Raw genomic sequence first — 27,358 nt, forward strand, 5'->3', positions numbered from 1 at the left:
TACTAAACATCTTTACACATTAAAGACATGAATTTAGGAACACGAACATATATATTATATTTATATAACTTCAGTGAAAATTGAAAAACAGTTAGTGAAATATGAATTGTACAACTCAACAAGTATTGATTAGTAAATGCAAAATTATGTCCGTAACGCGTTCATCTCTATGTATACAACTAAACTGACATTTTCAGTTGGAATGATTTCGGAGAAGTAAAGGGTTTTTGTTTCTTTGATTAATAACTATCTAGGTTTTACAAAGTATTCAAAAAGTCTTGTTTTGGCCTCTATTATTATAACAATTTTAAGCAATATATCCTTAACCCCTAAATCGACCCAACCTTTCTTTTGTGGAATGAAACCTCAATGGCGGATCCATGCATAATTTTTCATAAGGAGGGGCCCGTCGACTGACCTAAAAGGGGGCGCTCCATTCATGATTCAGTGATTCCCTATACAATCAACCATTTTGTTCCCACAAAAATGGGGAGGGGGCCTCTGGGTCTTATGAATCTTGTGCTTTAAATTATAGATATTATTACTAGTATACTGATATTCCGAAAATCATTAAAAATACCCATTTGTATTCTTCACCAACGCTAGCAGAGGGGCATTATGTTTTCTGCTTTGTGCGTCCATTCGTCTGTTCGTCGTCCGTCTGTCCCGCTTTAGGTTAAAGTTTTTGGTCAAGGTAGTTTTTATAAAGTTGAAGTCCAATCAACTCGAAACTAAGTACACATTTTCCCTATACTATGATATTTCTAATTTTAATGCCAAATTAGAGTTTTGGCCCCAATTTCACTATCTACTGAAAATAGATAATGATAGTGCGAGTTGGGCATCCGTGTATTGTGTTTACATTCTTGTTTGCACTTTACTCCTGAACGGTTTGAGCTATAACCAACAAAATAAAACCCAACCCTCCCTCCCTTGTGCAAATATTTGTAGTATAATTTTATAGATATCAATACACTTTTACACAAGTTATTGTCCGGAAACCAGAAAAACGTTGTTTTGCTTATTATGGCCAGTTTTTGGTCCCTAATTCTTTTAAACTATGATATGGGACCATAACATTCAAATTCTAATTTAACGCTATCATTGATTACTCATCATTTGCACAGGTCTGATCTGCATTTCTTTTTCGCTGATTTTTTTTTTATTTCTTTTTTGCCGAATTTGTGTTTCATTTGCGTTGTTTGTGTACATGTTACTTACAGGGTCGTTTTGATCATTATAAATCTCTTCCGTTAGCCAGTACATAAGTTATAAATTGTCAATCATAACATGTATATAACTGTTGTAACATACTCAAGAGGAGGTGAAAGTAGGCTTCCGAGCAGGATTATAAAAAAGAATTTAGATGTGGTATGGTTGCCAATGAAACAACTCCCCACAAAAGACAAAAATGACACAGAAATTAACAACTATGGGTCACCATTTGGGTTTCGACAATGAGCAAAGTCGATACCTCATAATCAGCTTAAAAAAGGTCCCTATCTGACGATGTAAAAAAATTCAAACGAGAAAACGAACGGCTTAATTTTTGTACAATAAATGAACGAAAAACAAATATGAAACACATATACAAACGACAACCATTGAATAACAAGCTCCTGACTTGGGACAGGCACATTACCGACATAATGTTTAAGGGTTAAACATGTTAGCGGGATCCCAACCATCGCCCTAACGTGGGACAATGCCAATGGTATAACTGTTTAAAATCATACCAGTAAAATTAAGATAAAAGCACTCTGTTTACATCCATGAAAAACTGCACCGTTATTCTTACAGTTTTCAACGCGTGCAGCCGACCAGCAATGAGATGGCTAACTTGAAGTTCAGCATATACAAGTACAACATCTTAGAATGCATGGATGACGGCTTCGAGCGTCAGATATAATGTCAAACGTGAAGCAATCCTCGATTTCATGGGGGAAGGAATGGTCACCGCAAAACTGCGATAGCCATTTACCAATTTCACTTGAGTTTTCTCTCTACTAGCCCAACAGACTGGACCCCCCCCCCCCCCCACACACACACACAAACCAGTTATTTCTGCGCCAGATGAAAACGACAGCAGCCTATTTGCAAGGAACAACAATTATTATGACAATTTATAACATGTGTATATAAATAGCGAACAGTAGAGGTTTGTAATAATAATGAGGGGGGGGCAAGGGGGGTCCCCATAACAGCAAAACAGTGAATTGATTTGGTGAAAAACAGATAACAAGGAATTGAAAAGGGATAATAACAGATAACAGTAAATGAAATATGAAAATAGATCTGTCCAGGACCAATCCAGTAGATGACTCGTAGATCTTAGTATATAACTTGTGGTATGGACCTAGAAAATTGTAATTTGTGTAAACAAGACTTTCCGGCCGTTGAGGCAGTTCTGCCTTGGTTGATTTTTTCCGTAACTTGTACAATAAGTTATAGTATGGATGTTGAATTTTTCTGAACGAAATTACTGGTTTCTGTTTTTGATATAGGGATATTTTTAATCCACGGCATTTGAGGGATCAATTTTTAATGATTTAGGTTTTTTTATTTAATTTTTAAAAATAGTGCAGCCAGTGACACTTTATTATCAATTTGATTTTTTGATTTTTTTTCTTCTGAAAAGCAATATATGTCATATACTTTACAAGTAATAAAAAAAAACATTGATGCACAATATATTTTTTTTTATTTAATGACCTTATGATAAAACTTACTTATAAAATACAAAAATACCCAGATCAGTGGAGACAGGACATGTAACTGAAACACGCATACCAGTTATGATTATTCTGATAATAGAAATTGACTGAAGTGAAAATTCTGATAGTATAATAGAAATTGGACATAGTGAAAATTTGGATGACACCAAGTGAAACACCAATCATGTATCTTATGTGAAATTATAGAATATGAAAAATTTGGGTACAGCATTGGAGAAGCTGTGGGATTTTAAAAAGGGTATTTACCGAAAAATTAAACTGAAGACACATCTGTGTTTGCATCAATGGTTTCTGAGCTTCAATTTTCGCCATGTGAAGCAGTTAAAAAGCTTTTAAATATATGGTGGTCAGGGTTCTCTTTCATGTTAATGAAAAGAGAGGGAGTAGCACTTATAATTTAAATACTAAAAGAAAAAGATGTTGTATAATTCCCAAAGCCATAATTCAAACCCACACCACTTAGTAATGTAAAACAATTCAAAGGAGAAAACTAACTGCCTAATTTATCCACAAAGTAGTGAACGAGAAACTTAGTAACACAGTTACAAACTACATGTACAACCACTGAATCCAGGCTCCTGACGTGGAAATAGGCAAATACAGAATGTGACTGCATCAACTTTAGCATGCTAGTTGGTGTCTAATCCTCCCCTAATCAGGGACAGTGGTGTAATAGTACAACACAAGTTGCTTTCTTTAAAAAAAGAAATGCAATCGTAAACCCAAATGCTTGTTTGGCATTATATATATATTAGATAATTGTTTAATAAAGATGTATTGTCTTATATTACTTTTGTTGTGCATAAGAATTAGAAACTGACATTGCCTGTTTAGTGGTTTAAATAATGTAATACCGGCTTCACACATCAACGTATAGATCCGACGTACGTCGGCCGAGGTAAAAAAAATCATGCACGCATTCCCAACTGCAGGTCTGTCTATATGTGAATGTTTGTCAATAAGTCTGTCACATTCGCCCGTCTGTTTACATGTTTACCAGTCCGTCTATGTCCACTGGTTCGTCTACATGTTCACTAGCTTTGAAATAGCTTTCGGTAAGTGCGATTATTTCAGTGAGTTGTGTCTATTGTTTTTATGTAAGTGATTATTGTGCACCGTACCCATAATTTTAGGGACGCGAATTGCAACTGATATTTTACAGTTTTTTCTTGCGATGTGTTGTCCTTAAGGTTTGGTTCATTTGGGAGGGTTGGGTTTATGGCCACCACATTGTTTATGTGCCAATGTCCATTCTAAAGCCAGAAACATGTAGTACACTGGTTGTTGTTCATAATTCATGTTGGTCAAGTTGTTTTCGTAAATTATTTTGTTATCAATAAGGCTGTTTAGTTTTGTTTCATTTTTGTTTTTAAATCTTAATGGTCGGGGCATTTAATAGCCGACTAAATAGTGTTTTTTTTTCATTTTTGGAGGCCGCTCGGTGGCCTTTAAAGACTTACTACCACGTCATTGTAACTCTGGTTGGTATTTGTATCATTAGTGCTGGACCATGGTCGATCCTATATGCACCTTTGAGGCAGGCGGGATATTTTTGTAGATCTTGTACAGCTCAAACTAATGTGAGTAGTTCCTGTACTTCTATGTCTAGTCCCATGTTGTATGGTTGGAGAGGGTGTAATATCTTCTGTAGGTTTGATGAAGTTTCATCCGTATCGGACTTCTTTTCCTAAATGAAAGCTTTAAGGCGACGAGTATTTTTGTATGCAATGTGCCCTTAACGTGTCTAAAACTTATCTGTAGCGTTTTCAACGCTCGTGTAGCGTGTATATTATGTGCGTGCAGTTTACAGGTATATACGTTTGACAAACGCTTGAGCTGAATGATTTTTTTTATGTTCCATTAAAATTTTCCTGAAGTAAAAGCGTTCACCAAGCGTATACCTTTGCATTTCGACGAACTTCAAACTTATGGAACGCGTGTTTAAACGCTTGCGTAGAGTTCCTCTGGTGAGCAACTAAGTTACGCATACGATGATACGGACTTTGTTAATTTTCTTTTTTGACTGATTGTTTTACATTGTCATTTCGGGGCCTTTTATAGCCGACTATGCGGTACGTGCTTTGCCTGTTGTTGAAGGCCGTACGGTGGCCCATAGTTTGTATTTCTGTATTATTTTGGTTTCTTGTAGATAGTTGTCTCATTGACACCAAACCCGATATCTTCTTTTTTTATATTCGATATCTTATCGCCGACCTGGTTAAGTCTGCCAAAAATGCATGCATGATTCATTTTTAGGTTATCATGCAGTCGTAATTAAAGTGGCATGTTTAATTCGTTGTTTCATTGCTTGAAGTATCATTTCTTACATCTGCATGGTCAAATGTGTATTTTTTTTAAAATAAATTTTAGATCACGGTTATTTTTCCCCCCTTCATATTGAATATCTATACTTATCAGTCGTATTTTAATGACGAAAAGGATTCAGAGGTTATTAAAAAAAGTAAATAATGTTGCAATATTTAAACAAAGAAAATAACTTTAAAGAGGTAGGGCCGATTTGCCGAGGATTTGTTTCATTCGATAAGATAGGTAATTCATGTTTTAAATAGCCCGATAGATGCTAATTATAGTACATGAAAATACGTCACATCATTTATTTCCATACCTTGAACAGGTATTCCTTCAATAACAAGGCCAAGACTATTGATTTTTTAATATTGATTCTATCTTATTATTAACATCCTTTATGCAAGGTGCCATACAATGTTCCACATAACTTGTCAAGGAGCCAAATAATATCGAACACATTTAAATCGTGATTTTCTCATTCTAAATATATGTATATCTGTATTTGTCCTGGTCTTTTAATGTTTAATCGTCTATAAAATAAGATAAGATAAGATAATACATGTATATATTATAACCGGAGAACATCTTAAATCAGTTGGTCATAGATAACCCTGTGTTACTAACACATGTTATATTGTTTTTCTGTCATTTTAACAAATCGGCCCTTCGTTGTGATACAGATGCAACAGCTTCTTGAAGTTTTACCTACAATCACGATTTGTAGTGTAATTGATTTGTTCTGTTGTGTTTTCTCGATGACTTAGGTACCGATGTAGGGACGGTGGTAAAAAATTCAATACTAGTATCTTTACAGTTTGTGAATTGGCGACAACATTTGTTGTTGACTGCATTTGTTACATATAATACCATGTTCAAAAAAGGTTTCGAAAAATTGTTTGTGTTGTTTTGAAACTTGTATACAATGGCCTTATTTGAAGTTATGTGTATATTACACTCGCAACATGTAGGCTTCATTGCTATAGAATTAATTCTCGTGTTATTGGTTATGTACAGGCCCCTACATCAGTTTAACGGCAGTTGTTCCTTGAATATATGTAATAAATGTAAACACATAAATAGAAAGTTCGTCAGGAGTATTGACAGTCATAGGCATGCACACAATAAGCAATACATTATTTTTTCTTTGATACATGTAAAATGATATACCAGTAAAATATAGTCAAAATGAATCTGAAAGACTCTATGAAATAAGCAAACATCCGAAAAAATATGATAGAAACATTAAAATTTAATATAACAACACAAAAAAAGCAAATATTTTGAGCGAGATTCGAACCCTTACTTCAAGTTTACCAGTTTTTGGTGGGGTTCGTGTTGTTTATTCTTTAGTTTTCTATGTTGTGTCGTGTGTACTATTGTTTTCCTGTTTGTCTTTTTCATTTTTAGCCATGGAGTTGTCAGTTTGTTTTAGATTTATGAGTTTGACTGTCCCTTTGGTATCTTTCGTCCCTCTTTCAAAATCATCGTATATTAGTAGTTCAGTGCTCTACTGATGGAGCTACGGCGATGCTTATACTTTTATCGTTTATTAAGAGGCTATATCGGTACAATTTATTGATGTTACAACTTTTTTTTTTTAAAGTTGTTTTTTATGTAATAAGGACACCCTAAACCAATTTCATTTTTAAAGGAAAAAGTAGTATGAATAACAACTGTCATAAAAAGCATAACTTTTTTTTGGTTTGAAATGTACTTCTGGGGGGATTCCCTGTTTTTTCTACCAAAACACACCCGAAAATCCGCATATTGGACTTACTTCCTTTTTGAGGGTAACATTAACTATTGATCACACGTATCATAATATATGTAAATCGAGATATTGATCAAAAAGCATTTTTATTTTTTGTTTTTATAGTAAATTTCATTCTGTCGACACTTTTTGAAATTGGCCCTTCTGTGAAAAAAATCCCCGGCATATTGGCCCTACCTCTTTGCAATATTAATGAAAATAAATACGGACATAACTTTCATAATTAATTTTAACGTTATTTTCAATAAACGATTTTTTTTTAAATCCTCGTTTTTACACCTATTTGAGGCACGTATTTATGATTATATTTCCATGTCCTTGGTCTATCCTAGACGTAAAATTTCAAAAAGTGCTAATACTTTTTTTAAAGATATTATTTTTAATTGTTCTCGTTCAAAATATTTTATTTTTTCATATTCAATATCTATTTAATTTTATTTTTAATAACCTTTTTTTTTTTTTTTATTAAAGTTGCAATATTTAACCAAAAAAAATAACTGTAATTTAATCATATGCAAGAAAGATTTCCCTTTAATTTCAGTATAAAAAAATAAATAGCTTGCTTTTTACAACATGTACATCTTCACTAAACGTAAAATCTAAAATAAAATGCTACTAAAACTCTTTCTAAACATTTTATTTTTAATTATTCTCGTTCAGAATATAAAGCGCATTGTTTACATGAAATCTTATCTCATATCTAAACACAGCTGGTTACATCGTTTGACTAATTAAAATACTACGCATGTAGGTTAATATTAGCAGCTTGTAATCGTGTGCAAGAAAATATTATATCATAATAAATTTCAGATCATACGTAAAATATCTCTATAGCAACTTAAGATGCTAATGCATATTCAACAGATTAGTAAGCTATTGCGCATGCCTTTGAAAGGTGGTCATAGCTATTGCGCATGTATTTGAAAGGTGGTCATAGAAAGACCAGAAGTGTTCCGACTAACATCCGGTGTTCCGAAAGACTACATCACTCGTCCAATATATACTGCGTAAACCCTCAGGGGTTTACGCAATAAAGATTATTATGTGGTCATTGAATAAAAAAATCTATAGGGTGTACCAATGCTTTTTTTATAACAAAATCCATACTATGAGTTATTGTACAAGTAATAAGTGAATTATAATTTGTACAAAATGCTACATGTTCACAGACAATGGAATTTATTACAAAGGATAATAATAATATATACTGGAATGGTCCTGGGTCCAATTGATTTTATATGTTTATGTGATGTATGTTACTGAAATTCTTCTGCAAATACAGGGCCACCCTATAATACCAGTAGAAAGACCCCAATAGATATACATTGTAAGAAGATGTGGTAAGCGTGTCAATGAGACTATTATCCATTCAAATCACATTTTTCAATAATCTTCAATTTCTACGGAAGATTGGCTGTCAAAATGCTAACATTCCAATTTTCAATAACAGTTAACAGCAAATAGATTCTCACAATAACAGATAACAAAATAGATAATAGTCATATAACAGCTAACAAAGAATAAGACAATAACAGCTAACAGTAAATATATTTTCAGAATAACAGATAAAAAGAATTAAAATGCCCCATAACAGCATAACAGTTAAACCCCTTGCCCCCCTCAATAATGATGATAATAGTAATAATAATCGGTGCAAAAGAGAGATCGAATATTTTAAAAAATGTTGAAATTCAATACTGGTCCGACCCATTTGTGACGATTCATCTCTGATATAAGTTTGATTCACAATTGACAAAGAATTTTACATGAGAGGTGGCTGGACAGAAACACGGACACGTTCGGACGCCCATGAAAAAGTTTTATTTCTACCGCAACGCATGTCGCGTAGGGTGATACATTTAAGAATTATAAAGAAGAACAGTGCTGACTGCCAGGTTGTCAAAATATATATTAGAGCGATATTTTTGACACGATTATTAATAAGAACTTTTTTTTTTACATGTACATGTATGTACTAATTTCCGAAGTTAACAAAAATGAATTCCGATCGTCATCCCGTTCACAAAAAATTATAAGTTATATCATACCGCCTATATATGATTATCACACATTCATGTCCCATGGCGAACAAGGCGGGTGCAAATAGCAGAAAGAAGTGTGTTTTTTTTATTAATTAACTAGTGTGTGTTTACGCCATGTATCTAAAATTTAAGCGAATGAAAAAAAATAATGTATTGGCGAAAATGAAAAGATGTTCATCGAATGTTTTAGAAAGACTACATAAAAAAGGTGATGTGGTATAATTACCAATGAGACAACTATCCACAAAAGACCAAAATGACACAAATATTAACAACTATAGGTCACCGTACGGCCTTCAACAATGAGCAAAGCCCATACCGCATAGTCGGCTATAAAAGGCCCCGATAAGACAATGTAAAACAATTCAAACGAGAAAACTATGCCGGGTAATTCAGATTTAAATGAATATAGTATAAAATTTTAGGAACTACATATGCATGCAGAAGATCCCTCCCCATCCCCCTTGTGACACCACTGCATAAAACAAAATAGGTTTGCATACATTTCATTTAGCAAAAAGCAATACAGAAGTAAAACGTAAATTATGTGTGTCTATAAGACACGTTTAAATACCCCAGCCATAGTTGATTTAGTCCAATTATTAGTTATAATGTATATGAATGTATATTTGAAAAAAAATCACCTATATATATATAAAAGAAGATGTGGTATGAATGCCAACGAGACAACTCTCCACTAGAGACCAAAATGACACAGAAATTAATAATTATAGGTTACCCTACGGGCTTCAACAATAAGATAGGCCAATACCGCATAGTCAGCTATACAAGGCCACGAAATGACAATGTAAAACCATTCAAAAGAGAAAACTAACGGCCCTATTTATATAAAACATTGAACGAAAAAAAAATACTAGTATGTAACACATAAACAAACGACAACCACTGAATTACAGGCTCCTGACTTGGGACAGGCACATTCTTATATTATGTGGCGGGGTTAAACCTGTTAGCGGGATCCCAACCCCATGCACTTAACATGGGACAATAGTATAACAGTACAACATAAGAACGAACTATTAAAATCGTTTGAAAATGGCTTAACTCATCAGATGACAAAATACAAGTGGACGTGGCCGGGTACTTGTTCATCCCCAACAAAAAGACACTATAGGAACATATCTCAAAGTACTCGCAGTTAACTGACAGCTAGTTCAAAGCCACCAACAACTAATAAAACAAATCATGTATCTAAGACTAAATATGGACTTGCACATCACTATTATGCGTATAAACATCCCAGTTGCGGAACTAGAAATTTTCAAAAGTGGGTCTCAGTACTGCCGAAAAGGGGGCCTGTGCCAGTCATGTTTCAGTGCTTCTCTTTATAATCAATAACACAAAAAAAGGGGGAGGCCCACCTGCTACCGCATTCCTTTGATACGCCTCTGCATCCTACAAGATATCAAGGTCTTTGCTTAAAAAAATGTAGGAGTAGCTCTATAGATGCTGGTTATATACATAATTGTTAAGGTTCAACTTCCTGGCATTTAAGAATATTTGACAAAAATCAAGATGCATATATAGGAATACATGCATGAACATCTCAATTGTATGTTCAGACAACCTCTGAAATATTAATTAAAACTATAAATTTATAGTTAAAAAAATGTCGGAAGAGGAAGCAGGACAAACGATGATCTCTCTCTGCATTTTATAATAAAATGTATCCAACTACCTTGAATTTTGAGGATATTTGACTTAAATGTTTCAGTTGCAACTCAAAAACTGTACGAGGTGATAGCCAGACAAACCAATCTATAGCTTGACGAACAGACGAACGGGTAGACGAACGAACCTGTAGGCGATAAATTAATATACCCTTCGATGAAAGTGAGGTCATAAAATAAGCTTGAAATTGCAGTTGATACTTATAAAAAATCAAAACCTCATAGTGCTCAGTTTGCTTAAACATTTCTCTTCAGCTTTATAGCCATGAATTCTAAGATTTCTAAGATCGTAATACATTTGAGTTTCTGAATTGAAAGTTATTTTTCAGGGATGCAATGGTTGCTTTCTATCAAATTTTGTTTTTTGTTTTGTTCTTGTTTTTACATACTCTAGGCTATTGTTTCACATTTTGTCACATCGGGACATTTTATAAATTGTTACGTATATACATTTCGCATGTGTTGGTTTATTGTCGAAGGTCGTACGTCGAGTTTTTCGATTGAATCGATGGGTGCATGGATAGTTACAATACATGTGTCGGATCGGCAATTATAGAACATTTTCTGTTATATCCGTATTTTGCGTGGAATTCTCGCCGCGTTGAAGACCCAATTGCCTTCGTCTATCGTCTGCTTGTTTTCGAGTCGTTGTCTCTTTTACTTATTCTCAATAGCTGCAAATGTTAAATAACACCAAGATTAAAAGCACCAACAGCTAGTGTATAGTTCGGTTGGTATAGGCGGATCCAGTGGGAAGGAGGGGCGTGTCCCCCTCTCGTGGGATTTTTTTTAGTGATTATATACTATATAGGGAATCACTGACTTGAAAGACCCCCACCCACCTTAGGTCAGTCAGCACCCTGTCATGTATTTGTTAAAAGAAAAAAAATATATTGCCATTCACTCTAAAAACGAAGCTAAATACTTAAACCCTCTTTTAAGAAAAGTTATATTGTTTCATTTTTACAATTTATTTTCAATAGCTTAAGATTAAAAGCGCCGACAGCAAGTGTTTAGCTCTGTTGGTATAGGCGGATCCAGTTGGGGGGGGGGGGTCCCCCTTTCGTGGGATTTTTTTATTGATTATATACTATATAAGGATTCACTGACTTGAGAGACCTCCCACTTTAGGTCAGGCAGCACCATGTCCTGTATTTGTTAAAAAATATATAAAAATATATATATATATATATATATTGCCATTCACTCTAAAAACGAAGCTGAATACGTAAATCCTCTTTTAAGAAAAGTAATATTGTTTCATTTTTACAATTTATTCTCAATAGCTGCAAATGTTAAATAACACCAAGATTAAAATCGCCAACAGCTAGTGTATAGCTCGGTTGGTATAGGCGGATCCATTTTTTTTGGGGGGGGGGGGGCGGGCCCGGGTCCGGGTCCCCCGTTTGTGGGATTTTTTTTATTGATTATATACCATAAAGGGAATAACTGACTGGAGATACCCCTCACTTCAGTTCAGGCAGCACCCTGTCATGTATTTGTTTAAAAAAAAATATATATATTGCCATTCACTCTAAAAAAAGAAGCTGAATACGTAAATCCTCTTTTAAGAAAAGTAACATTGTTTCATTTTTACAATTTATTTTCAATACTGCAACCAAGATTAAAAGCGCCAACAGCTAGTGTATAGCTCGGTTGGTATATTTAATAGAAAGATATTTGTAAATATGGTAAATAAACTCATCATAAATACCAGGATTGAAATTTTACATTCACGACAGACGGGTATTTCGTCTACAAAAGACTCATCATTGACGCTCGACTAAAAAATGTTAATAAGGCCAAATGAAACTGACCATTTAACTTAAAAAATGGCGAAGTGCAAGCATTTTTTTTTAGTTTTTAAACGCTATCCTCTTGACCACATAATGTGTTTTCATCAAAATTGGAAATGATAATATTTTATAAAGAAAAATCTTTACCTACGTCGCATTATATATACTAGTATACTAACATATTGTGTTGTAAAATGATGCCCTTTATGGGTTCTTGATTAGATTAATAAAAAATTCTATACTATTAACAAATTCAAAATATACTGCTTTACAAAAAAGGTAAAACAACAGATACATTCAAGTCAAATCTATCTTAATTTCTGTCAAGTTTTTCCATTTTCAAGTAAAGAAAATCACGCATTATGGTTCCATTTATTTCCTGTAATAATTAGATCACTTGCATACTTGTAACACACACACAGACAATATGTATTGTTTATTTGTTGAAATATATTAAAATATGCGCTGCTGAACTTATATTAGTCAGTATAGTATATAGACGTGTATACCAAAGACAAATTTATACATTGTTTAATTTCCTGTAGTGTTTGATAATGACCCAGTGACCTACAACTTTTATAATAAATAAACCACATAGACAACGCTTCTGAATCAGTATAAAAAGTATGAATTATTTGTTAAACTAGTGTAAAATGTGGTGTGAAATAATTGGTAAAGGCAACGATATCCGGCTAATTAAATTGACCCGATGAGCTGACATGATGTTGAATTTATTTTGGAAATAAATATTACAGTTAATTTAACCTTACAATTTTTCATTATGTTTGTTTAGTCTATGTATTTGCCATAATCAAAATTGTTTTTTGTTTGTTTTGCAAATAAAGAATCATTATGTTGAATATTTTAATGAGAGAACCTTAAATAATCCATTATTTTCATTTTTGTTCTTAACTGAAAAAAATGGTAATACTAAATCCATTATAGCACAACCAAGTAAAAAAGTGTCCTTTAGTTTATACTTAAATCATAGATGAGATCATAGAACATTTCAAATCCGACAAAATGAAGATTAATAAAAAAATTCGTTTATTTGAAAAAAAGGGGGGGCTTTGATAACTGTTACCCTAGCTTGCCCTACAACATAATACCCCCCCCCCCCCCTCAAAGAATATAGATTTCGTATTCATATACATGTAAGTCTGAAAATCAAACCCAATAGAGTTAGAATTAGATTTTTAGGCTGACAAATATTTTCTGTCAATTTACATTTGCACAAGTCTGTCTACATGTTCACCAGTTTTTCAATCATCCACTAGTCTGTTTTTACTTTCACAAGTCTTTCTTATAGACCCCTAGTCTGTCCATATGATTTTCAACAGTCTGGCTATGTCCACAAGTCACTACGTTTTAACCGCGGTCTCTATGTGTCCGTCAGTCTGTCTCCGTGTTTACAAGTCGATATACATGTTTACCCGCCAGATTACGTTTCTAACAGTTTGCCTTCATGTCCTACACGTCCACCAGTCTGCTTATATATATATATACCAGTCTGGCTACAAGTCTACAAGAATATTATTTGCATCATTGACTAAGTCTGTCTGGATATGTCGTCTGGCGGATTTGCTTGTCTCTCACATTCTGAAGATGATGATATTCCTCGTAGTGAAATCGTTAATACAATGTACCAGTACTTAAGTCTATCAGTGTCCATCTCCATGCAAGACTCGGATCTGATGAAGGTTCTAAAACAATTAAAGATTCGTCTATACAGTCCTTCTGAAAGTCTTCTCGGTCAGATGCAAAAGAATGCCCGGTTAGCGCCTCTGGATTTGCCCGGGGCATGTGGAGGATCAGAAGATATCGACATACCAAATTCAGTTATTCGACGAAAAATTTCAACACCTATCTCATTTAACACCAACATTACACAATAATGTCAACATGGAGTCAGTAACTGAGGTAACATTAAGTTAATTTAGAAGTCAATATCTTGTATATTTCTGTATACAGTTTATAATGCATATATCACTGTCATGAATCAAGGATGTGTATAGTAATAAGGGTCTTACTATCATCGGAACTTTGTTTTTTTTTGGTAACACGCCATTATTCCGACAGCCCATTAATCCGACAGCCTATTGGTCCGACAACCAATTAGTCTGACAACCCAATAGTCCGACAACACATTGCTCCGACAGCCCAATACTCCGACAACCTATACTTCCGACACTTATCAAGTCAAGTATCAGGATATCAGGGTAAAATAAAATGTGTCTGTCTGTATTATTACGTTTATATTTGTAATAACATATTTTAAGAAATAACTCCGTATATATAATACAAGGCTAAGGTAGTTCGTATACTTTCAATGTTAATTCTCAATTCGAAATCTGTATATAGAATAAAACAGAAAATAATATTTTATTTTCCAAATTAAAGGATCTATGTAAATCAACAACAAGCATTGATGGCGCGAGCTACTGATGATACCCTGCCCAAATATTTCGGTAGATAGAAAGTTTTTGAGTTGTGAATCTGAAGCATTACACAGTATAACTGACTTATATAAACCTTGAAGTTAAATATCAGAAATCATGGTATTGTAGTACCTGAGAAAAATGTGACAAAAGTTTTCAACTTGGCTGTCATGTAATGAGTAATGAGTTTGAAAAAGCATCACACGATATAACTGACTTCAATAAACCTTTCAGAAATCCTTGTAATGTAGTTCATGAAAAAGATGCAACGAAAATAGTTATGGGACGGGCGGCGAACTGACGGATGGACGGTTGGACGGACGGACAGACAGAAATAAAACAGTATACCCCCACTTTTTCGAAGCGGCGGCCAGTCTAATGATTGTGTCAACATTAAGACATTACAATACTAATATGATATAATTATATTTATAGCACTATAAGCCTCAGTCACAATTGGAGCTAAGACAAAATATAAAAAAAAATAACGTATTAATATCAATTAACAGTCAGTATCCAGACATGTACTACATTATTCAAAAGAACTAACGATATGATCCTCATTTTTTTCTCCATAATAGTAAAGTTTTCTTGTGTTCACTTCGAAATTAATCATAATTGTCTAACGTTTTAAAGTTCTGATATGTGCTAGAAATATGGCGAAAGAATTCCTCCCTCAAATTATAATGAAGTGAGCATTCGATTGAAAAATGACGCTCATCCTAAACTTTATCAGCTGTACAATACGATTTTTTGAGTATTTAGCATTTTCAATTCTTCATGTAATGGAAGAGCACCGATTCTGAATTAACATATAAATTACCTTTCTTAAAATCAATGATATCTAAATATGTTTCTTCTTGAAACCAATTTTTAAATGAAAAATAAGTTTCCCACAAAACACATATTACTAAGTTTTTACAATTAAACAATTTGACAAAGACACAAGGACAAGAATGTCACACATTGTCTTATTCTACTAGTTTGTTATTGTCTTTTATGCTGCACTCGTTCTACTTGAGCAGTCAAAATGCGTTGACTGTATATTTCTATGACATATACAGTCACTGACCCGATATCACTTTTCCTTATGCATATTTAGATAGAAATTGCCGAAATATTCATGTCCGTCATATTTGTTTTTCGTAATAAGTTTTGTTGTAAATCATCATGCAGTCCTGCATCTCCACCAATCATTAAAAAAGAGGCATATCTTTCTAGAATTTAAAATAATCTTAGGATACAAAATCGGTCTCCCAACAAAATATTGAGTGTCATCTCTCGGATTATGTCTGAACGATCGCTACAAGAAGTGCTACATGTACTGTCTCCGTATTTCGTGGATTCTCACTCCCGAACATGATACCGTATTCATGATTGATCATGATTGGAATTGCTCATCTTTTCTGAGCACATATTTCGTCCTATTTTTCTTCTTATTTTTTAGGTTCTGGGTACGTATTTGTCTCCGTTTGTTTTTCTAATTTTGACTGACGCTATTTTATCCCATTATTTCTGCAACAAAATAAATTTAAATAAAACTCAGATGAGTGATACAAGGAGAGAAAGTGTTGCGACCAAAGAGGGCGGGTAGTGTTTTCCAACTCCGATGTATTATTTATTTATGTAGTTCATAGTGGGGGAACCTCACTCCCCTGATACGCGAAAAGGGGGATTCGAATATCTAGTGAAAAGAAGGTAGATCAAGACACACATGCAAGAAATAGCGAGCTAGAACAGCACAGACTGATAGTAGACACACAAACAACGAAATATAAAGATAAATAAAGTAACTAGACACGCAAAACGAAAGAGGGGCGAGGTTAAGGACTGAGCAGTTGCTATAATCATGTGTATCAACTCCAATATACTGAGACAAAATTAATGTCCGCATGCAAAAAATAATTGGAATCAAAACGGACAACCACAAATATCAGAGAGCGGAGTTGGTTTTTTTTTTTAGAGAAAATTTATCCATACACTAAGAAAAACGCATATTGTCGGAATAATGGGCTGTCGGAGTAATGGGTTGTCGTAATAATGGGCTGTCAGAATAGTACATGTTGTCGGAGTATTGGGCTGTCCGAATAATGGTTGTCAGACTAATGGGATGTCACCATTTTTTTTACCCTCCCCCTTTTTTCCAATATCCGTTATTTTTTCGTTTTCTATTTTAAAATTCACTCTCTTTAGTAATATATCCGTGACCGCTGTGGATAGTAAACTTGGAATTGATAGTAAATAGCAAAACCAAGTAATTTGTAGTGTATTTATGTTCTAATGACACGTACAGACAGACGCGAAAAAAATAAATAATACGCAAGTGAGAAAACGAAAATATAACAGATTTTGGAAAAAAAGGGTAGGGTACAAAAAATGTCCTGTACCCAAGTACCTATGCTTACTATTAAAGCAATAATTTGAGAAATATATATTAAGGGTTATACTAATATGTGAATATTATGAGTCCAGGTAACTCGATCAACTTGATTTGTACGTATGAAAAATTATATTTATTATCTGGTCATGTCCCGCGTTTTTTTTTGTAATGTTGTTATAATAACAGTGTAAGTTAAGACCAAAAAGTAGACCAGGAAAATACTTTATTATCTTTACTAGTTAATTTCTGGAGATCATGTGTCTGTCATTTATTCTGTTATTCACATCTTTTAAACAATTATATTATATACGCATCATATCAATCTATCAATTAGGATACATTATTTTATTTGGCTTAATAACATATTATTGGTATTTAGTGCGACCGTGCACCTTTCGGTTGTCTCGAGTGTTTTCTATTATAGCAATGTTTAAGTCGTCATGTTGCGGGATTTTCAAATCCCAAAAGAAGAACACACTTCAAATTCAACATGATTTTCGATTTGGTAACCGCATTACTTTAATATAGATCATTATATATTACATAACCTTACACAATCAATTTACTTTTTATGTCTTTAGTCTTTAGAAGTGTCAACTTGACACTATAATCTCTATCTGTAATTTCGATCACTCTGGTAATTTTATGTCTCTATTGTATTAAACTCATTAGTACATTTGTGATGTGGCACTGCAGAGAAACTAAACCCTTATAAAACCTTAACTAACTATTTTGTGAACCTTCCAGTATCTTTAATAAAAACCCCTAACAAATCTTGAATATCTTCTATGTGATGTTTGTAATTATCATTTTCTGTTGTTGCTAATAGTACTTCTGATTCAAGTGTTAGTTTTGATGTTATGAAATAGAGTGCAGAGCGGAGTTTTTCTCTAGCCTCCTCATAATTTTCACAATCCAGAAGATAATGGTCAACTGTTTCTATTTGTCCACAGCTGCATTTGTCGATGAGTGCTGGGCATATCATTGATTTATATGAATTTAAATTGCAATATCCTGTTCTTAAACTAGTAGTTATTCTATATATTTCAGTTGAAGGTTTGTCTTTTGGAATTGTATTCTTAACATTTTGTTGAAAGGCATAATATCTCCTTCCTTTTTCACTGGTGTCCCATCTGTTTTGCCATTTTAACATAACACTGTCTTTAGCTCCTTTTTGTATATCTTGTTTAGTAAATACTGGAATACTTTGTATTTTTTCTGCCTCCTGTGCTGCTTTTTTAGCTAGTTGGTCTGCTAGTTCATTACCTTGTATGTCAGCGTGTCCAGGGGTCCATTCAATGGAAACAATGATTCCTTCAGATTTTAGTGCCAATATGCCGATTTTAATATCATGAATAGTTTTGCCGTAATTATCTGATTTCCAATTTAAAGTCAAAATTCCAATTGCTGATTGGCTGTCTGAGAAAATTTTGATGGATTCAGTGTTTTTTCTGTTGTTTGGAATTATAAGAAAATCTATTACCAGCTTGATAGCTACTAATTCCCCTAATAAAATAGATCCTCTATTGGAAACTGGCTGTGTTAACTCCACATGTTCTGTGCTGTTTGATTAATCTGATATGCATGCCCAATATATTTTATTCCCAAAACCTTATTTAAAAAGGAGGGGACAAGGTCAAAGTGTCGTGCAAACCAAATTATTGTTTATTGTCACGGAATAATAACTGTGCTATAGTTTTTAAGATTATTGGATAATTGACTTGTTCTATAGGTACATGTACCTTACTTACCCAGGTGACATATCAGTTGTACCCTTGATATTGGTATAAATTCAAATCACAGGCACTTGTTTCTATCCATTTGAAGACCCACTATTAACGTATATATTTACCAGAAATAATGGTTTTAAGCGGAGAGGTGAAAAAATTACTTGGGTACCTTCTCGAAAATATACGTTGATAGTGGGTCTTCCAATGGATAGAAACAAGTGCCTGTGATTCAAATGCTTAATGATATATTAAAAGAAGATGTGGTATGATTGCCAATGAGACAGCTGTCCACAAGAGACCAAAATGACACAGACATTAACAACTATAGGTCACTGTACAGCCTTCAACAATGAGCATAGCCCATACCACAAAGGCCCCGATATGACAATGTAAAACAATTCAAACGAGAAAACTAAGATACATGTATATGTACATTGTACATGTTGTATATGAAGATTAATTAGATTAAAGTAAACAATGTGGTATGTTTCCAAAATAAATGCTATCCGCTAAAGACCAACTGATGTTGATCCAATTACTATAGCCAAACAAAATGATACATACATGTAGGTTACCATACTTCCTTCATTTATATTATGATTATTGAGTATTTTTTTGGAAACATTTCAAACCTTTACATGCTGTTTATATATGTTACAGTAAATAGGTGAAATTAGGAATTACATGTAATTACTAAAATTTAGGAATAACAGGTAATTCCCGATGCACTTCATGCACTTAGTTAATACAAGTAATTCCTTAAACGGCCCAGTTATTACCAGTAATTACTAAATTTAAAATGAATATTTACACCTATTTACTGACTGCTAACACAACCATAACTTTTGATCACCTGACCATAATACAACATTGTTTTAGCTGTGTAATACTAACTAGAAGATCAGTTAGTACACTTAAAATTTTGAATGGTTGATATGTATAAAAAATATCTTGAATAAATATGGACTTTCAAATATTTGGTTAAATCAGAGTAACTTTAGTTTTAATCCAAAATGGTTTAAGTTGAGCATTATAATACAGATAATTTTTGACCAACTTCAGCAGACATGGAAATCAGAAATGGAAAATTTTCCCAAAGCATTATGTCTTAACTTTTTAAAGAACTCTTTGAATATGAAGAATATTTAGACTTATTACCTTATAAAGATAAGATAACGTTATGTAGGTTAAGAACTGGAATGAACTGTTATGTGCATTAGCTTCGAGATATATAAAAAAAATATCTTTTTTTTGTTGTTAAATCATTTATAAAAATGATATTGTAAAATTATAATTCACTGTTAGCAGCCATTCTGGTTTTATTTTGTTAAATTAGCTGAGAAACAAGGTTGATGAGATGTGCACTTGCAAGTGAATATTTGGACCTAATTGAATACGTATTCATGTGACCTTCAAATCAACCCCTAGCTGGAGATGGGTTATCGATGTATTAAGCTATTAAAATTGTAAGGGTTTTTGCAGAACAAATACATGTAGTCTCGGTTACTTTTGCTGTTAATCGCAGGCTCAACAAAAATGAGGAAAAAATATTAAAATTTTCCTCTAGATACTATCTGTTGACTAGTACTGTAAGAAGCTTCAGTCAAAATTGGGTAAAAATCCAGGATGGTTTATAAAATCTAATGTTTTAAAAACTTTAACTACAGAGTGTATGTAATGTTAACTGGGACAAAACTAGTCCATTTATAAGTAATATACGAAAAAAAGGATTTTTTTTTCAAACTTTACTTTTGGATATTATTTTATGATCATAAACATTTAGTTTCTGTCCAAGTTCATGAAGTTTGGTAGAAATCCAGGATATTTGGAGAAAGTTTTTTTTAAAGTTTTGAGCCACAGTGCATGATGGAGATTTTAGTTTGATTTTGGATAGATATCATTGTCTTGCATACATATATTTACGGAGTTTCAAAACCTATAAAACAACCATTTTCCAGTTTCAATTCACAAACACTAAACATGCTAAAGAGTATGCACTTTGGATGTGCATTATATTCCTACATCCTTAAGTTAGCGCCGTTAAAATCCCTACCCCTTTACTTTCTTATTTGATATCTTGAATTATGTTTTTAATTTTAAAACAAAAACATCAAGTTAGTAAATAGCTGTAAAAATGACAAAAAAAATCAGTGATTACCAGTAATCACTGAAACAACTAGTAAATACATGTAATTACTAAATTGGCTAGTAATTACAGGTATTTACTGAAGTGTTTAGTAATTACATGTAATTCCTAATTTCACCTATTTACTGTAACATATACATGTTACTACAGTTCAGCGACTCAAGTTTAAAAGGCATTTATATAAAAGAATTTAAACTTAATATCATTTTGTATGAACATCATGTTGAATATTTACATTTTCTCAAAAAGTTTTTATTTTACTTAGCTAATAAAGAAGATGATGGATTCCCAAACAGAAATCTTGATGACAGTGAAAAAATTGAAGAATTGCACCAATTGTTACAGAGAATCGATTTCAAGCAGAAACAGATGCTCAAAGATAAGGGAATACAACAGCCATCCATGTTCCTTCACATATAAAGGTATATATCATTGTATATTGTATATATATATTTTGTCTACATTTTCTGAATTTATGATTTTAAAAATCTTTCAAAAGATATAAATGTACATTGTAAGTCATGTAATTCAAATAGAGACGTGCCATTGTCTTTGATAAAAGATAGAGTTACATGTACATATATGCCTTTTTAGTATTATCAGCTTATATACTTACTTAGCCTTGTTAAAATCTATAAATATACCTTATGTATATTACATGTATGTTGAAATGTCTGTCAGAATATATACATATATGCATGTGATCATAATGTTTCAAATAGCCAAACATTGTAAAATATATATATATATATATATATACAACTAGTCTAAACATCAACCCAACAATGTTAGATCTGTAAATTTGCTTTCGCAAATTTTTGGTTCTTCCCTCGCCGGGATTCGAACCCATGCTACTGTGATATCGTGACACCCAATCGCCTGCACTGCAGCCGTCCCGCTAGACCACACGACCACCTGGGCTATATACATGTATATATATATATACAACTTGTCTAAATATCAACCTAACAATGTTAGATCTGTACATGTAAATTTGCTTTCACAAATTTTTGGTTCTTCCCTCGCGGGTATTCGAACCCATGCTACTGTGATATCGTGACACCAACTCGCCTGCACTGCAGCCGTCCCGCTAGACATATATATATATATATATTGAGTATTGGAAATCCTGTACACCCTTTCCTTAGACCAAGTTTAACAAATATAATATGAATGTTTAAATTCAACTAATTATCTCCTGGCAATACACATTTATTTTAGGAACTTTTTATGTTTTATTTTGCAGTAAGCAGCTGTTTGTGATGCTTATAGGCATAAACAATCCAGTCTGGACATGTAAAACAGCAGCTGGTTCTATTTTGAAGTAAGCTATTTGATGATTACATTAATTTGACATGACCAGACCAAGTCTTGGGATAAATTAATAGTACTCATTGTCATGATTGTACTAGCTTTTTATTGTTTTATATATTTTATGGAAAATACTGTTAGTTGAGGCCTGCAAAAATTAATTTATAAGGAGATGAAGTGTTGTTGCCAATGAGAGTAGAGACATCTAACAAGTAGCATGAATAGAATCATGGAGGATTGAATTCATACTCATTTTTATTAGAGTGTTACAAAATAATTGCAGGAAAAAAAAAAACAACAACAAAAATCAAAATAATTGTGTATTTAGTAGAATTAGCCAAATCAAACAATAACTGACTTAAATCTTGTTTGAAATTTTCACATTTCTATTGATTAAATATTATTTTATAGATCAAATAATAAATAGATAAAAGGGCAGTAATCCAGTCTCAGATTTTTGTTTTGGTTATATTGTATACAGCTGATTGTATTTTAATACTATTTACAAATACTTCTTATATGTCAAAAGAAAAAAAAATTGCTGTACCTGATATTGTGATTTATATTGAAATTGATAAAGACAACAAACTCAATAATGAGCTATTCCAATATCAATCTCCCTAGGGAAAAAAATGGGGTGCTACCTAATTTAAGACCTCCATAGTGCCCATAGACACATCAAACACTTGCCAAAATATAAGCCTGAACCCCTGAGGGGATCACACATCAAATTATAAAAGTTGTATATATTCTACACCGTGAATAAGACCAAACAATGATAGAAGGAGTTAGTTTTAAAATATAATTGAAAAACTAAACTGATACAAATCAATAATTTTTTTGATGTTGATAAATAAATCACAATGTGTAATAGTTGTAATAAATTGTTATGCCAGCCTACAATAGTAGAAGGGGTTTATGTTTAATGATCCATGCTTTTGTTTGTTTATTCTTTCATCTGTTCTGCTTTAGGTTCAAGTTTTGGTAAAAGTTTTTGGTCAGGATAGTTGTTAATGATGTTAACGACCAATCAACTTAAAAATAAATATACATGTGCCTTATGTTAGGATCTTTCTAAGGATAAATTAATGGTTTGACCCCAATTTCATGGTCCATTGAAAATAGAAAATTTATCACAACTTTTAGCTATTCTTTTTATAGAGTTATTCCACGAGATATTTTTGGGTCACTCATTAGAATATCTTTTAAATATATGATTTTGATTACAACTGCATTAAGATAGAATAATTGCATGCAGAAAATTATTGCTTTTGTCACATATATATCACTTGTCAATTTAATAAAATTAAACATTTTTTTTTATTACTTTATTACAGAAGCTACAAAATAGAGCTAAGGCCCTTTAAACCAAGAAACTGCCAGTGTCAGAAAAGGACAAACTTAGAAAGGCCATGCAAATTGATTTAATGTCAAGTTGGGACAGTGATTCTGTAGATAAACTCGCCTGATCACAACTGGGATTTGACTGTCACAAGATTTTAAATCTTACATGGATAAACTAAAGTCATTTACTAGACTGTAAATACCAGAGACAGCTGAATGCACAAGGCAAAGAGCTGAGGTCCAAGTAAATCAGAGAGGCCTTGTCACAAGAAATGTACAGAACTTGCATGGATTTTTACTTAAGGGCATATGACACAAAATTGAGAGATATCAATAAAAATTTCTTTAAATTTTAATAAGGACCAATTCAAAGGTACACTTTTGGAATTTGCAAGAACAAAAATACCTTCATGTTTACTTTTGAATTATAGTTGACAGTTTTCAGTTTAAGGCGGGAACCCTTAAAATGAAGTGGTTTGGTTTATTGAATTTGATTATTTTTTAAAGTAAAAAAATGAATTACTGCTCTTTTATTTCAACATTTGCATTTTTTATTAAAATTATTTACAAGTGCAGCATATCGGTGACATCAGATTATGTTAATGTGTTTGGTTAAGCTACACATATTTCTTTTTACTTAAACTTTCTGTTGCCTTTTCTAATTAATTAAATGCTGAATAATAATTTGAGTGTGGCTCATTTCAGTGTCTTGTATTTGCTGTCAAGATTTTTCCTGTAAGATTTCACATTATTTATAATCGCTTGGTCAAAGGGAGATAACTTTTTGAATCTTCACATTAGAAAATCTGCGAAGAGGATTATGTAAAATGTAAATAGTTGAAAATTAATTTTATGGTTCAATAAAATCAAAATAAGTTATTGCCATTCATTATAAATAAATTTCTATCAAAAATAAGGCTCAAAGAATTTTTTTATTTTATTTATATAAATAATAACAAAGTACACACATCATGCACATGTTGACTTCATAAAATTTGTAAACAAAAAAAAATTGAAAATAAAACTAAAAAATTTTAACTAATCAGGAGAAAGTCAATACACCAAATATATTTATAAGCATATAAACTTATTATTTTCTTCAATTGTCCAAGTACATATTCAATATTGATAATTTTTTGCTTGACATTACACAATTTTGTTGATAAAAGTTTATTTGTGTGCTATTTTATTCAATTGTACATATTTGAAGTATTTCATTACATCTTATTATTTTTATTCTTGCATACAGCATTTGGAATGAAATTTTAATCAATGTTCGAGCAGCAGGATGTTTTTTTTGTCGAGCCTGCAACTTTTGTTGCAGAAAGCTCGACATAGGGATAGTGATCGGGCGGCGGCGTTAGCTAACTTTTTTAAAGCTTAATATTTTAGAAGGTGGAAGACCTGGATGCTTCATACTTTGTATATAGATGCCTCATGTTACGAAGTTTCCGTCAGTCACATGTCAAATGTCCTTGACCTCATTTTCATGGTTCAGTGACCACTTGAAAAAAAAGATCAGAGTTTTTGTAATGTTGAATTCTCTCTTATTATAAGTAATAGAATAATTATATTTGGTATGTGCGTACCTTGCAAGGTCCTCATGTCCGTCAGACGGTTTTCACTTGACCTGACCTCATTTCATGGATCAGTGAACAAGGTTAAGTTTTGGTGGTCAAGTCCATATCTCAGGTACTATAAGCAATAGGGCTAGTATATTTGGTGTATGGAAGGACTGTAAGGTGTACATGTCCAACTGGCAGGTGTCATCTGACCTTGACCTCATTTTCATGGTTCAGTGGTTATAGTTAAGTTTTTGTGTTTTGGTCTGTTTTTCTCATACTTTATGCAATAGATCTACTATATTTGTTGTATGGAATGATTGTAAGGTGTACATGTCTAGGGAGCAGATGTCATCTGACCTGGACCTCATTTTCATGGTTGAGTGGTCAAAGTTAAGTTTTTGAGTTTTGGTCTTTTTATCTAATACTATATGCCATAGGTCAACTAATTTGGTGTATGGAAATATTTTATGATCTATATGTCAGTGGCGCAGGTTTTATTTGACCTCGACCTCATTTTCACGGTTCATTGCTCAGTGTTAAGTTCTTGTGTTTTGGTCTATTTTTTTAAAACTATAAGTAATAGGTCAACTATATTTGTTGTATGGAAGCATTGTTAGCTGTACATGTCTGCCTGGCATGGTTCATCTGACCTTGACCTCATTTTCATGGTTCATTGCTCTTTGTTTAGTTATCTTGGTTAATGTTAAGTTTATGTGACAGTTTTTAATAAAGCTTTATACTTATCAACATAATATCAATGATAAGTAAAGAAGGCGAGACATTTCTGTGTGTGCACTCTTGTGAATTTACGAATTATGTTAATCATGTAAATAATGTTATGTTTTTTGTTTTTTGCTTTTTGAAGTTTTTAAAATTGACAAATGATGCTAGCAGGGGAGATTATTCATTAATATTTTTATGATGCCAAACTTGAAATTTAGAGGTGCCTATGTTTGCTTTTTGTTATAACCCAATTGTTATGATTCTTAAATAATCTATACAAGTAAGCATCATTATTTTATTAATTAGTTTGAATTTGATGAGGTTCTTTGATGTAGAACTTGACTTTTTTTAAACAAAAGTGTTTTTTTATTTGTTTTAAATGTTTTTAAAATTGTATAACAAACTTTTTGACATTTTATTTTAATTTATCACCAAAACAACTCTAATTTGTCAGTATCTGAATAAAATTAATTTGTTAGATACTTTGTTTCTTTTATTGAAGTATATACAAAGAGAGATAACTCAAAATTGTTTTTTTTTTTATTATTCTGACCCGATTAGAAGTGAAAATAACTATGCCCAAGACAGGATGACAATAAGAAAATGCTAGAAATTGTTGTGTATGGTTATGCTTTGTCCAAAAGTTTTTGTTATCTCCTGTATTGTATATTGCTGCCATTGTCAAAATCCAAATCACACATAGATAGCCTTGTCCTATAGTTTATATCTGGTGTAAACTTGTGTTTTTTGTATGTCTTAGATTCTAACTCTTCAAGTTCTTATATAAATTCAGATGCGTTGCAATTCTTTACATATAGGTAAAGGCATATTTACAAAATGGTATTGAGCTTTGCAAATGAGTGACATGTATTCGTTGGATTATTGTTTAAGTTTCATCTGAAAAATACAGTCTTCAATGTTACTGACAAATTATACATTTGCACATTGCCATTTGAAACCACAAATATTATTCTACTGTAAATACACAGAGCAGCAATCCATGCCTTTCAAGTCTAATACTTTGTAAACATGGATCAGAAAAGTTGGAGGATCAATTTTATATGTACAGTAGCTACAAAGTTATCACCATTAAAAATTCCTGTTTTTCCTAATTTTTGGGTTTTTTTTTAATTAGATATTTTCAAACCAGATATTTGGGTTAAAGTAAAAACAAATCCCCAACATCCCTTTTCCAAAAAGCAGAGGGAAAAATTCTGCCTTTTCTTTATTATTCATTTGCACTATTGTTTTGTAAGTAGTTATACAGGATTATATTGACTTTAAATTGCATTAAATTTGATGGAAGTTCTAATTTAAATAAGTCATAAACAAGAAATTTATTTGAATTTACATGTAATTAAATTACATAATTAATT

At 32.5% G+C, this 27,358-nt stretch overlaps 1 long non-coding RNA gene across 1 annotated transcript; it reads left to right on the forward strand.

Moving 5' to 3' along the window:
- The first annotated feature begins 16,224 nt into the window (after positions 1 to 16,224).
- Positions 16,225 to 26,462, forward strand: LOC139481004 (uncharacterized). Its single transcript, XR_011654548.1, has 4 exons — positions 16,225 to 17,668; positions 21,305 to 21,461; positions 22,286 to 22,363; positions 23,688 to 26,462. It is a non-coding gene; the product is annotated as an uncharacterized lncRNA (long non-coding RNA).
- The last annotated feature ends 896 nt before the right edge of the window (positions 26,463 to 27,358 follow it).

This window comes from Mytilus edulis, chromosome 7 (genome assembly GCF_963676685.1).
Source record: "Mytilus edulis chromosome 7, xbMytEdul2.2, whole genome shotgun sequence".
Classification (NCBI taxonomy): domain Eukaryota; kingdom Metazoa; phylum Mollusca; class Bivalvia; order Mytilida; family Mytilidae; genus Mytilus; species Mytilus edulis.